The following is a 12,544-nucleotide window of genomic DNA, read 5'->3' as shown; positions in this document are numbered from 1 at the left end:
ATTTAAGACTATTTTACCCTTCGTGACTTATTAAATGAATATTTACATAGTTCCCCATTCTAATATGTAAAATCAATTACATATTTACGCAGATTATGTAGTATCACCCAAATTCTTCTACTTGTTACTCTTCACTAGGTGAGCCACACAAGACAAGACAAAGCAGGCGGTCGTCTCACGGGCATGAGTCATCTAACCACGGGTCCCGAAAGAACAAGAGCTAACAACGGTTAATCTTATTAGTTGGACCGTCCAAAAACTATTTTTCAGCAAATGTAAGATCAGCAGCACAAAGATTTGCAAGGAATACGCCATTAGTTTGTTTTTGGATGAGGCGGAGATAAAATGTAGGGATTTTTACATATTTCCCCCTCCTAAGCCTCCTTATTACATATTTCCCCAAACCAAAAAATCAATTACATATTTCCCCTCCCTAACTTATATATATTACATATTTCCCCTTTTCATTTAAATGACTCTTATTTAAGACTATTTTACCCTTCGTGACTTATTAAATGAATATTTACATATTTCCCCATTCTAATATGTAAAATCAATTACATATTTACCCAGATTATGTAGTATCACCCAAATTCTTCTACTTGTTACTCTTCACTAGGTGAGCCACACAAGACAAGACAAAGCAGGCGGTCGTCTCACGGGCATGAGTCATCTAACCACAGGTCCCGAAAGAACAAGAGCTAACAACGGTTAATCTTATTAGTTGGACCGTCCATAAACTATTTTTCAGCAAATGTAAGATCAGCAGCAGAAAGATTTGCAAGGAACACGCCATTAGTTTGTTTTTGGATGAGGCGGAGATAAAATGTAGGGATTTTTACATATTTCCCCCTCCTAAGCCTCCTTATTACATATTTCCCCAAACCAAAAAATCAATTACATATTTCCCCTCCCTAACTTATATATATTACATATTTCCCCTTTTCATTTAAATGACTCTTATTTAAGACTATTTTACCCTTCGTGACTTATTAAATGAATATTTACATATTTCCCCATTCTAATATGTAAAATCAATTACATATTTACCCAGATTATGTAGTATCACCCAAATTCTTCTACTTGTTACTCTTCACTAGGTGAGCCACACAAGACAAGACAAAGCAGGCGGTCGTCTCACGGGCATGAGTCATCTAACCACAGGTCCCGAAAGAACAAGAGCTAACAACGGTTAATCTTATTAGTTGGACCGTCCATAAACTATTTTTCAGCAAATGTAAGATCAGCAGCAGAAAGATTTGCAAGGAACACGCCATTAGTTTGTTTTTGGATGAGGCGGAGATAAAATGTCGGGATTTTTACATATTTCCCCCTCCTAAGCCTCCTTATTACATATTTCCCCAAACCAAAAAATCAATTACATATTTCCCCTCCCTAACTTATATATATTACATATTTTCCCTTTTCATTTAAATGACTCTTATTTAAGACTATTTTACCCTTCGTGACTTATTAAATGAATATTTACATATTTCCCCATTCTAATATGTAAAATCAATTACATATTTACCCAGATTATGTAGTATCACCCAAATTCTTCTACTTGTTACTCTTCACTAGGTGAGCCACACAAGACAAGACAAAGCAGGCGGTTGTCTCACGGGCATGAGTCATCTAACCACAGGTCCCGAAAGAACAAGAGCTAACAACGGTTAATCTTATTAGTTGGACCGTCCATAAACTATTTTTCAGCAAATGTAAGATCAGCAGCAGAAAGATTTGCAAGGAAAACGCCATTAGTTTGTTTTTGGATGAGACGGAGATAAAATGTAGGGATTTTTACATATTTCCCCCTCCTAAGCCTCCTTATTACATATTTCCCCAAACCAAAAAATCAATTACATATTTCCCCTCCCTAACTTATATATATTACATATTTCCCCTTTTCATTTAAATGACTCTTATTTAAGACTATTTTACCCTTCGTGACTTATTAAATGAATATTTACATATTTCCCCATTCTAATATGTAAAATCAATTACATATTTACCCAGATTATGTAGTATCACCCAAATTCTTCTACTTGTTACTCTTCACTAGGTGAGCCACACAAGACAAGACAAAGCAGGCGGTCGTCTCACGGGCATGAGTCATCTAACCACTGGTCCCGAAAGAACAAGAGCTAACAACGGTTAATCTTATTAGTTGGACCGTCCAAAAACTATTTTTCAGCAAATGTAAGATCAGCAGCAGAAAGATTTGCAAGGAATACGCCATTAGTTTGTTTTTGGATGAGGCAGAGATAAAATGTAGGGATTTTTACATATTTCCCCTCCTAAGCCTCCTTATTACATATTTCCCCAAACCAAAAAATCAATTACATATTTCCCCTCCCTAACTTATATATATTACATATTTCCCCTTTTCATTTAAATGACTCTTATTTAAGACTATTTTACCCTTCGTGACTTATTAAATGAATATTTACATATTTCCCCATTCTAATATGTAAAATCAATTACATATTTACCCAGATTATGTAGTATCACCCAAATTCTTCTACTTGTTACTCTTCACTAGGTGAGCCACACAAGACAAGACAAAGCAGGCGGTCGTCTCACGGGCATGAGTCATCTAACCACGGGTCCCGAAAGAACAAGAGCTAACAACGGTTAATCTTATTAGTTGGACCGTCCAAAAACTATTTTTCAGCAAATGTAAGATCAGCAGCAGAAAGATTTGCAAGGAATACGCCATTAGTTTGTTTTTGGATGAGGCGGAGATAAAATGTAGGGATTTTTACATATTTCCCCCTCCTAAGCCTCCTTATTACATATTTCCCCAAACCAAAAAATCAATTACATATTTCCCCTCCCTAACTTATATATATTACATATTTCCCCTTTTCATTTAAATGACTCTTATTTAAGACTATTTTACCCTTCGTGACTTATTAAATGAATATTTACATAGTTCCCCATTCTAATATGTAAAATCAATTACATATTTACCCAGATTATGTAGTATCACCCAAATTCTTCTACTTGTTACTCTTCACTAGGTGAGCCACACAAGACAAGACAAAGCAGGCGGTCGTCTCACGGGCATGAGTCATCTAACCACAGGGTCCCGAAAGAACAAGAGCTAACAACGGTTAATCTTATTAGTTGGACCGTCCAAAAACTATTTTTCAGCAAATGTAAGATCAGCAGCAGAAAGATTTGCAAGGAATACGCCATTAGTTTGTTTTTGGATGAGGCGGAGATAAAATGTAGGGATTTTTACATATTTCCCCCTCCTAAGCCTCCTTATTACATATTTCCCCAAACCAAAAAATCAATTACATATTTCCCCTCCCTAACTTATATATATTACATATTTCCCCTTTTCATTTAAATGACTCTTATTTAAGACTATTTTACCCTTCGTGACTTATTAAATGAATATTTACATATTTCCCCATTCTAATATGTAAAATCAATTACATATTTACCCAGATTATGTAGTATCACCCAAATTCTTCTACTTGTTACTCTTCACTAGGTGAGCCACACAAGACAAGACAAAGCAGGCGGTCGTCTCACGGGCATGAGTCATCTAACCACAGGTCCCGAAAGAACAAGAGCTAACAACGGTTAATCTTATTAGTTGGACCGTCCAAAAACTATTTTTCAGCAAATGTAAGATCAGCAGCAGAAAGATTTGCAAGGAATACGCCATTAGTTTGTTTTTGGATGAGGCGGAGATAAAATGTAGGGATTTTTACATATTTCCCCCTCCTAAGCCTCCTTATTACATATTTCCCCAAACCAAAAAATCAATTACATATTTCCCCTCCCTAACTTATATATATTACATATTTTCCCCTTTTCATTTAAATGACTCTTATTTAAGACTATTTTACCCTTCGTGACTTATTAAATGAATATTTACATATTTCCCCATTCTAATATGTAAAATCAATTACATATTTACCCAGATTATGTAGTATCACCCAAATTCTTCTACTTGTTACTCTTCACTAGGTGAGCCACACAAGACAAGACAAAGCAGGCGGTCGTCTCACGGGCATGAGTCATCTAACCACAGGTCCCGAAAGAACAAGAGCTAACAACGGTTAATCTTATTAGTTGGACCGTCCAAAAACTATTTTTCAGCAAATGTAAGATCAGCAGCAGAAAGATTTGCAAGGAATACGCCATTAGTTTGTTTTTGGATGAGGCGGAGATAAAATGTAGGGATTTTTACATATTTCCCCCTCCTAAGCCTCCTTATTACATATTTCCCCAAACCAAAAAATCAATTACATATTTCCCCTCCCTAACTTATATATATTACATATTTCCCCTTTTCATTTAAATGACTCTTATTTAAGACTATTTTACCCTTCGTGACTTATTAAATGAATATTTACATATTTCCCCATTCTAATATGTAAAATCAATTACATATTTACCCAGATTATGTAGTATCACCCAAATTCTTCTACTTGTTACTCTTCACTAGGTGAGCCACACAAGACAAGACAAAGCAGGCGGTCGTCTCACGGGCATGAGTCATCTAACCACAGGTCCCGAAAGAACAAGAGCTAACAACGGTTAATCTTATTAGTTGGACCGTCCATAAACTATTTTTCAGCAAATGTAAGATCAGCAGCAGAAAGATTTGCAAGGAACACGCCATTAGTTTGTTTTTGGATGAGGCGGAGATAAAATGTAGGGATTTTTACATATTTCCCCCTCCTAAGCCTCCTTATTACATATTTCCCCAAACCAAAAAATCAATTACATATTTCCCCTCCCTAACTTATATATATTACATATTTTCCCTTTTCATTTAAATGACTCTTATTTAAGACTATTTTACCCTTCGTGACTTATTAAATGAATATTTACATATTTCCCCATTCTAATATGTAAAATCAATTACATATTTACCCAGATTATGTAGTATCACCCAAATTCTTCTACTTGTTACTCTTCACTAGGTGAGCCACACAAGACAAGACAAAGCAGGCGGTCGTCTCACGGGCATGAGTCATCTAACCACAGGTCCCGAAAGAACAAGAGCTAACAACGGTTAATCTTATTAGTTGGACCGTCCATAAACTATTTTTCAGCAAATGTAAGATCAGCAGCAGAAAGATTTGCAAGGAACACGCCATTAGTTTGTTTTTGGATGAGACGGAGATAAAATGTAGGGATTTTTACATATTTCCCCCTCCTAAGCCTCCTTATTACATATTTCCCCAAACCAAAAAATCAATTACATATTTCCCCTCCCTAACTTATATATATTACATATTTCCCCTTTTCATTTAAATGACTCTTATTTAAGACTATTTTACCCTTCGTGACTTATTAAATGAATATTTACATATTTCCCCATTCTAATATGTAAAATCAATTACATATTTACCCAGATTATGTAGTATCACCCAAATTCTTCTACTTGTTACTCTTCACTAGGTGAGCCACACAAGACAAGACAAAGCAGGCGGTCGTCTCACGGGCATGAGTCATCTAACCACAGGTCCCGAAAGAACAAGAGCTAACAACGGTTAATCTTATTAGTTGGACCGTCCAAAAACTATTTTTCAGCAAATGTAAGATCAGCAGCAGAAAGATTTGCAAGGAATACGCCATTAGTTTGTTTTTGGATGAGGCAGAGATAAAATGTAGGGATTTTACATATTTCCCCCTCCTAAGCCTCCTTATTACATATTTCCCCAAACCAAAAAATCAATTACATATTTCCCCTCCCTAACTTATATATATTACATAATTCCCCTTTTCATTTAAATGACTCTTATTTAAGACTATTTTACCCTTCGTGACTTATTAAATGAATATTTACATATTTCCCCATTCTAATATGTAAAATCAATTACATATTTACCCAGATTATGTAGTATCACCCAAATTCTTCTACTTGTTACTCTTCACTAGGTGAGCCACACAAGACAAGACAAAGCAGGCGGTCGTCTCACGGGCATGAGTCATCTAACCACGGGTCCCGAAAGAACAAGAGCTAACAACGGTTAATCTTATTAGTTGGACCGTCCAAAAACTATTTTTCAGCAAATGTAAGATCAGCAGCAGAAAGATTTGCAAGGAATACGCCATTAGTTTGTTTTTGGATGAGGCGGAGATAAAATGTAGGGATTTTTACATATTTCCCCCTCCTAAGCCTCCTTATTACATATTTCCCCAAACCAAAAAATCAATTACATATTTCCCCTCCCTAACTTATATATATTACATATTTCCCCTTTTCATTTAAATGACTCTTATTTAAGACTATTTTACCCTTCGTGACTTATTAAATGAATATTTACATAGTTCCCCATTCTAATATGTAAAATCAATTACATATTTACGCAGATTATGTAGTATCACCCAAATTCTTCTACTTGTTACTCTTCACTAGGTGAGCCACACAAGACAAGACAAAGCAGGCGGTCGTCTCACGGGCATGAGTCATCTAACCACGGGTCCCGAAAGAACAAGAGCTAACAACGGTTAATCTTATTAGTTGGACCGTCCAAAAACTATTTTTCAGCAAATGTAAGATCAGCAGCACAAAGATTTGCAAGGAATACGCCATTAGTTTGTTTTTGGATGAGGCGGAGATAAAATGTAGGGATTTTTACATATTTCCCCCTCCTAAGCCTCCTTATTACATATTTCCCCAAACCAAAAAATCAATTACATATTTCCCCTCCCTAACTTATATATATTACATATTTCCCCTTTTCATTTAAATGACTCTTATTTAAGACTATTTTACCCTTCGTGACTTATTAAATGAATATTTACATATTTCCCCATTCTAATATGTAAAATCAATTACATATTTACCCAGATTATGTAGTATCACCCAAATTCTTCTACTTGTTACTCTTCACTAGGTGAGCCACACAAGACAAGACAAAGCAGGCGGTCGTCTCACGGGCATGAGTCATCTAACCACAGGTCCCGAAAGAACAAGAGCTAACAACGGTTAATCTTATTAGTTGGACCGTCCATAAACTATTTTTCAGCAAATGTAAGATCAGCAGCAGAAAGATTTGCAAGGAACACGCCATTAGTTTGTTTTTGGATGAGGCGGAGATAAAATGTAGGGATTTTTACATATTTCCCCCTCCTAAGCCTCCTTATTACATATTTCCCCAAACCAAAAAATCAATTACATATTTCCCCTCCCTAACTTATATATATTACATATTTCCCCTTTTCATTTAAATGACTCTTATTTAAGACTATTTTACCCTTCGTGACTTATTAAATGAATATTTACATATTTCCCCATTCTAATATGTAAAATCAATTACATATTTACCCAGATTATGTAGTATCACCCAAATTCTTCTACTTGTTACTCTTCACTAGGTGAGCCACACAAGACAAGACAAAGCAGGCGGTCGTCTCACGGGCATGAGTCATCTAACCACAGGTCCCGAAAGAACAAGAGCTAACAACGGTTAATCTTATTAGTTGGACCGTCCATAAACTATTTTTCAGCAAATGTAAGATCAGCAGCAGAAAGATTTGCAAGGAACACGCCATTAGTTTGTTTTTGGATGAGGCGGAGATAAAATGTCGGGATTTTTACATATTTCCCCCTCCTAAGCCTCCTTATTACATATTTCCCCAAACCAAAAAATCAATTACATATTTCCCCTCCCTAACTTATATATATTACATATTTTCCCTTTTCATTTAAATGACTCTTATTTAAGACTATTTTACCCTTCGTGACTTATTAAATGAATATTTACATATTTCCCCATTCTAATATGTAAAATCAATTACATATTTACCCAGATTATGTAGTATCACCCAAATTCTTCTACTTGTTACTCTTCACTAGGTGAGCCACACAAGACAAGACAAAGCAGGCGGTTGTCTCACGGGCATGAGTCATCTAACCACAGGTCCCGAAAGAACAAGAGCTAACAACGGTTAATCTTATTAGTTGGACCGTCCATAAACTATTTTTCAGCAAATGTAAGATCAGCAGCAGAAAGATTTGCAAGGAAAACGCCATTAGTTTGTTTTTGGATGAGACGGAGATAAAATGTAGGGATTTTTACATATTTCCCCCTCCTAAGCCTCCTTATTACATATTTCCCCAAACCAAAAAATCAATTACATATTTCCCCTCCCTAACTTATATATATTACATATTTCCCCTTTTCATTTAAATGACTCTTATTTAAGACTATTTTACCCTTCGTGACTTATTAAATGAATATTTACATATTTCCCCATTCTAATATGTAAAATCAATTACATATTTACCCAGATTATGTAGTATCACCCAAATTCTTCTACTTGTTACTCTTCACTAGGTGAGCCACACAAGACAAGACAAAGCAGGCGGTCGTCTCACGGGCATGAGTCATCTAACCACTGGTCCCGAAAGAACAAGAGCTAACAACGGTTAATCTTATTAGTTGGACCGTCCAAAAACTATTTTTCAGCAAATGTAAGATCAGCAGCAGAAAGATTTGCAAGGAATACGCCATTAGTTTGTTTTTGGATGAGGCAGAGATAAAATGTAGGGATTTTTACATATTTCCCCCTCCTAAGCCTCCTTATTACATATTTCCCCAAACCAAAAAATCAATTACATATTTCCCCTCCCTAACTTATATATATTACATATTTCCCCTTTTCATTTAAATGACTCTTATTTAAGACTATTTTACCCTTCGTGACTTATTAAATGAATATTTACATATTTCCCCATTCTAATATGTAAAATCAATTACATATTTACCCAGATTATGTAGTATCACCCAAATTCTTCTACTTGTTACTCTTCACTAGGTGAGCCACACAAGACAAGACAAAGCAGGCGGTCGTCTCACGGGCATGAGTCATCTAACCACGGGTCCCGAAAGAACAAGAGCTAACAACGGTTAATCTTATTAGTTGGACCGTCCAAAAACTATTTTTCAGCAAATGTAAGATCAGCAGCAGAAAGATTTGCAAGGAATACGCCATTAGTTTGTTTTTGGATGAGGCGGAGATAAAATGTAGGGATTTTTACATATTTCCCCCTCCTAAGCCTCCTTATTACATATTTCCCCAAACCAAAAAATCAATTACATATTTCCCCTCCCTAACTTATATATATTACATATTTCCCCTTTTCATTTAAATGACTCTTATTTAAGACTATTTTACCCTTCGTGACTTATTAAATGAATATTTACATAGTTCCCCATTCTAATATGTAAAATCAATTACATATTTACGCAGATTATGTAGTATCACCCAAATTCTTCTACTTGTTACTCTTCACTAGGTGAGCCACACAAGACAAGACAAAGCAGGCGGTCGTCTCACGGGCATGAGTCATCTAACCACGGGTCCCGAAAGAACAAGAGCTAACAACGGTTAATCTTATTAGTTGGACCGTCCAAAAACTATTTTTCAGCAAATGTAAGATCAGCAGCAGAAAGATTTGCAAGGAATACGCCATTAGTTTGTTTTTGGATGAGGCGGAGATAAAATGTAGGGATTTTTACATATTTCCCCCTCCTAAGCCTCCTTATTACATATTTCCCCAAACCAAAAAATCAATTACATATTTCCCCTCCCTAACTTATATATATTACATATTTTCCCTTTTCATTTAAATGACTCTTATTTAAGACTATTTTACCCTTCGTGACTTATTAAATGAATATTTACATATTTCCCCATTCTAATATGTAAAATCAATTACATATTTACCCAGATTATGTAGTATCACCCAAATTCTTCTACTTGTTACTCTTCACTAGGTGAGCCACACAAGACAAGACAAAGCAGGCGGTCGTCTCACGGGCATGAGTCATCTAACCACAGGTCCCGAAAGAACAAGAGCTAACAACGGTTAATCTTATTAGTTGGACCGTCCATAAACTATTTTTCAGCAAATGTAAGATCAGCAGCAGAAAGATTTGCAAGGAACACGCCATTAGTTTGTTTTTGGATGAGGCGGAGATAAAATGTAGGGATTTTTACATATTTCCCCCTCCTAAGCCTCCTTATTACATATTTCCCCAAACCAAAAAATCAATTACATATTTCCCCTCCCTAACTTATATATATTACATATTTTCCCTTTTCATTTAAATGACTCTTATTTAAGACTATTTTACCCTTCGTGACTTATTAAATGAATATTTACATATTTCCCCATTCTAATATGTAAAATCAATTACATATTTACCCAGATTATGTAGTATCACCCAAATTCTTCTACTTGTTACTCTTCACTAGGTGAGCCACACAAGACAAGACAAAGCAGGCGGTCGTCTCACGGGCATGAGTCATCTAACCACAGGTCCCGAAAGAACAAGAGCTAACAACGGTTAATCTTATTAGTTGGACCGTCCATAAACTATTTTTCAGCAAATGTAAGATCAGCAGCAGAAAGATTTGCAAGGAACACGCCATTAGTTTGTTTTTGGATGAGGCGGAGATAAAATGTAGGGATTTTTACATATTTCCCCCTCCTAAGCCTCCTTATTACATATTTCCCCAAACCAAAAAATCAATTACATATTTCCCCTCCCTAACTTATATATATTACATATTTCCCCTTTTCATTTAAATGACTCTTATTTAAGACTATTTTACCCTTCGTGACTTATTAAATGAATATTTACATATTTCCCCATTCTAATATGTAAAATCAATTACATATTTACCCAGATTATGTAGTATCACCCAAATTCTTCTACTTGTTACTCTTCACTAGGTGAGCCACACAAGACAAGACAAAGCAGGCGGTCGTCTCACGGGCATGAGTCATCTAACCACAGGTCCCGAAAGAACAAGAGCTAACAGCGGTTAATCTTATTAGTTAGACCGTCCAAAAACTATTTTTCAGCAAATGTAAGATCAGCAGCAGAAAGATTTGCAAGGAATACGCCATTAGTTTGTTTTTGGATGAGGCGGAGATAAAATGTAGAGATTTTTACATATTTCCCCCTCCTAAGCCTCCTTATTACATATTTCCCCAAACCAAAAAATCAATTACATATTTCCCCTCCCTAACTTATATATATTACATATTTCCCCTTTTCATTTAAATGACTCTTATTTAAGACTATTTTACCCTTCGTGACTTATTAAATGAATATTTACATATTTCCCCATTCTAATATGTAAAATCAATTACATATTTACCCAGATTATGTAGTATCACCCAAATTCTTCTACTTGTTACTCTTCACTAGGTGAGCCACACAAGACAAGACAAAGCAGGCGGTCGTCTCACGGGCATGAGTCATCTAACCACGGGTCCCGAAAGAACAAGAGCTAACAACGGTTAATCTTATTAGTTGGACCGTCCAAAAACTATTTTTCAGCAAATGTAAGATCAGCAGCAGAAAGATTTGCAAGGAACACGCCATTAGTTTGTTTTTGGATGAGGCGGAGATAAAATGTAGGGATTTTTACATATTTCCCCCTCCTAAGCCTCCTTATTACATATTTCCCCAAACCAAAAAATCAATTACATATTTCCCCTCCCTAACTTATATATATTACATATTTCCCCTTTTCATTTAAATGACTCTTATTTAAGACTATTTTACCCTTCGTGACTTATTAAATGAATATTTACATATTTCCCCATTCTAATATGTAAAATCAATTACATATTTACCCAGATTATGTAGTATCACCCAAATTCTTCTACTTGTTACTCTTCACTAGGTGAGCCACACAAGACAAGACAAAGCAGGCGGTCGTCTCACGGGCATGAGTCATCTAACCACAGGTCCCGAAAGAACAAGAGCTAACAACGGTTAATCTTATTAGTTGGACCGTCCAAAAACTATTTTTCAGCAAATGTAAGATTAGCAGCAGAAAGATTTGCAAGGAATACGCCATTAGTTTGTTTTTGGATGAGGCGGAGATAAAATGTAGGGATTTTTACATATTTCCCCCTCCTAAGCCTCCTTATTACATATTTTCCCAAACCAAAAAATCAATTACATATTTCCCCTCCCTAACTTATATATATTACATATTTCCCCTTTTCATTTAAATGACTCTTATTTAAGACTATTTTACCCTTCGTGACTTATTAAATGAATATTTACATATTTCCCCATTCTAATATGTAAAATCAATTACATATTTACCCAGATTATGTAGTATCACCCAAATTCTTCTACTTGTTACTCTTCACTAGGTGAGCCACACAAGACAAGACAAAGCAGGCGGTCGTCTCACGGGCATGAGTCATCTAACCACGGGTCCCGAAAGAACAAGAGCTAACAACGGTTAATCTTATTAGTTGGACCATCCAAAAACTATTTTTCAGCAAATGTAAGATCAGCAGCAAAAAGATTTGCAAGGAATACGCCATTAGTTTGTTTTTGAATGAGGCGGAGATAAAATGTATGGTCAAGATATTTAAACCATTACAGAAAAAATGTAAAGCATTCAACACTACAAACACAAACAGAAGAACGTTTGGTTCTCATTTCTTCGATTTTGCGAAACACAATCAAAGTAATTCATGGTAGTTCCAATAGTCACGCTAATTAGTTACCCTTAGTGCCCACATCTA

The sequence above is a fragment of the Helianthus annuus genome, chromosome 13 (genome assembly GCF_002127325.2).
Source record: "Helianthus annuus cultivar XRQ/B chromosome 13, HanXRQr2.0-SUNRISE, whole genome shotgun sequence".
NCBI classification, from domain to species: domain Eukaryota; kingdom Viridiplantae; phylum Streptophyta; class Magnoliopsida; order Asterales; family Asteraceae; genus Helianthus; species Helianthus annuus.
This window is presented reverse-complemented; position numbering follows the sequence as displayed.